A 2,570-nucleotide genomic window follows, 5' to 3' on the forward strand; every position below is an offset into this window, starting at 1 on the left:
AAGTTAAAGAAGCTATAGAGAATGATCCTGAACCGTATAGTCTTGGTGTAGAAGTTTTGTGATCAAGGTGGAGCATCTTGAAAGGATTTGCACCACCGGTGTTTGGGTGGGGGTTTTTGTGGGTTGCCAGTTCTCAAGCATCAACAGTTGTTTGAATCAAATTATGATAATTTGGAGACTTGCGAGGTTCCTAATGAGAAATATGTCAAGATGCTGGTTGCCATGACAGGTAAAATAATGACCTAATGTTGGTGGAGACAGCCATCCATATTTCAAGCCGGTTATTTTTGTGGAATTTACTCCTTTTAAACATTGTGTGTTTTAGCTATAGACGTATGGGTTGTACACTCAGATTTGTCTTTGTCTTCCCATCCAGTGGTACAAGAGTTCGTCTGTGTGATTACAGGAGCTGAGTTAGAGCTGTGTTCGTGAGACGAAGACGGATCCCGAAGGGACCCAGGCGTTTATTTTTTTATTTTTACAAAACAATTTGTAGAACAGAATGGTTTGAATTACAAACTACTAAACTATTATGAAAGCTGAGACTCTATCGAACATGCACATGTAACATGTTGCTCTATGATGTCACAAGCTCCAGGTTGTTAGAAGGTAGCAGGGTTCTTCTACGTAGAAGAAGTCAAAGGAGGTCAAAGGTTGTTCTGAAAGGAAAGGTAAACACCTCATTGTGAACTACAATATAAGTGCTGGCAGTGGAGATAAATGAAAGTGGAAAACTAAAAAGAAGATTTATGCTGGGGTCTCAGAGCTATTCTATAGGATTTATTTTATTAACAATAAGAATTTGGGAGAACATTTCAGTAGGTTTTGTTGTACATGGTTAACATCCACTCAGAAATATTCCCTTCATCCTGTTCATTGAAGAAAGGAACAGTCATCAAAGGTGGAAGAAAAATGAGCAAGTCATTTCTAGCACCAGATTCATGCTCTGAACGGGAATATCTTGAATCATCATCATGGATAGCGAGACTTCCACTTTAGACACACATTTCTCAAGTAAGAATATAGAAATGATCCTGAAAGTATAGTCTTGGTGTAGAATTGTTGTGATCAAGGTGGAGCATCTTGAAAAGAGCATTTGCACCGGTTTGTGTTGCATTCTCGGCATCAACAGTTGTTGCAAGAATAAAATTATGTTAATTTTGAGGAATTGCGAGGTTCTCAACTGAGAAATATGGTCAACGATGCTGGTTGCCAACAGGTAAAATATGACCTAATGTTGGTGGAAGCCATCCAAATTTCAAAGCGCGGTTTATTTTTGTGGAATTCTACCCCTTTTAAACATTGTGTGTTTTAGCGATAGACGTATGGGTTGTACCATCAGATTTGTCTTTGGTCTTTCCGCATCCAGTGGTACCGAGTGTTTGTCTGTGTGATTAACGGGAGCTGAGTTAAGCTGTGTTCGTGAGGCGAAGACGGATCCCGAAGGGACCGGCGGTTTTTTTATTTTATTTTTAAACAAACATCTGTGAAACAGAATGGTTTGAATTAAAACTACTAAACCTATCTATGAAAGGCTGAGACTTATCGAACATGCACATGTAAATGTTTTGCTCTATGACGCTCACAAGCTACACAAGAGTTGTTAGAAGGTACAGGGTTCTTCTACGTAGAAGATCAAAGGAAGGTCAAAGGTTGTCCTGAAGGAAAATGGTAAAACACCTCAATGTGAAGCTAATATAAGTGCTGGACATGGAGATAAATGAAAGTCGGAAAACTAAAAAGAAGATTTATGCTGGGGTCTCAGGACTGATTCTATAGGATTTATTTTATTAACAATAAGAATTTGGGAGACATTTCAGTAGGTTTTGTTGTACATGGTTAAATCCACTCAGACATATTCCTTCATCCATGTTCATATGAAGAACAGGAACAGTCATCAAAGGTGGAAGAAAAATGAGCAAAGTCATTTCTAGCCACCAGATTTCATGCTCTGACGGGAATATCTTGAATCATATCATGGATAGCGAGATTCCACTTTAGACACACATTTCTCAAGTAAAGAACTATAGAAATGATCCTGAAAGTATAGTCTTGGTGTGAAGTTGTGTTGTGATCAAGTGGAGCATCTTGAAAGAGCATTTGCACCACGGTTTGTGTTGCATTCTCAGCATCAACAGTTGTTGCAATAAAATTATGTTAATTTTGGAGAATTGCGAGGTTCTCAAATGAGAAATATGGTCAACGATGCTGGTTGCCAACAGGTAAAATATGACTAATGTTGGTGGACAGCCATCCATATTTCAAAGCCGGTTATTTTTGTGGAATTCTACCACCCTTTTTAAACATTGTGTGTTTTAGCTATAGACGTTATGGGTTGTACACCAGATTTGTCTTTGTCTTCGCTCATCCAGTGGTACAAGAGTTGTCTGTGTGATTTAAGTCAAAAAATGTAGAGGTTTTTGCTGTGGTCTCAAGACTGATAGGGACTGTCCGTTATTCCAGCACCATTTTCACTTCAACATTCAACATCATCAACCACACCTTTGCCTAGTCTATACAGTGATCACTAAAAATACAAAAACTATTTGGCCAATATAAATATTATGTGG

General features: G+C 38.4%; 2 non-coding genes across 2 annotated transcripts; both read right to left on the reverse strand.

Moving 5' to 3' along the window:
• Nucleotides 1-844: 844 nt before the first annotated feature.
• Nucleotides 845-1,050, reverse strand: LOC111972436 (small nucleolar RNA U3). Its single transcript, XR_002878458.1, has one exon. It is a non-coding gene; the product is annotated as a small nucleolar RNA U3 (small nucleolar RNA).
• A 794-nt stretch (nucleotides 1,051-1,844) lies between these two features.
• LOC111972406 (small nucleolar RNA U3) lies at nucleotides 1,845-2,054 on the reverse strand. Its single transcript, XR_002878432.1, has one exon. It is a non-coding gene; the product is annotated as a small nucleolar RNA U3 (small nucleolar RNA).
• Between the last annotated feature and the right edge of the window lie 516 nt (nucleotides 2,055-2,570).

Source organism: Salvelinus sp. IW2-2015, linkage group LG13, assembly GCF_002910315.2.
Source record: "Salvelinus sp. IW2-2015 linkage group LG13, ASM291031v2, whole genome shotgun sequence".
Classification (NCBI taxonomy): domain Eukaryota; kingdom Metazoa; phylum Chordata; class Actinopteri; order Salmoniformes; family Salmonidae; genus Salvelinus; species Salvelinus sp. IW2-2015.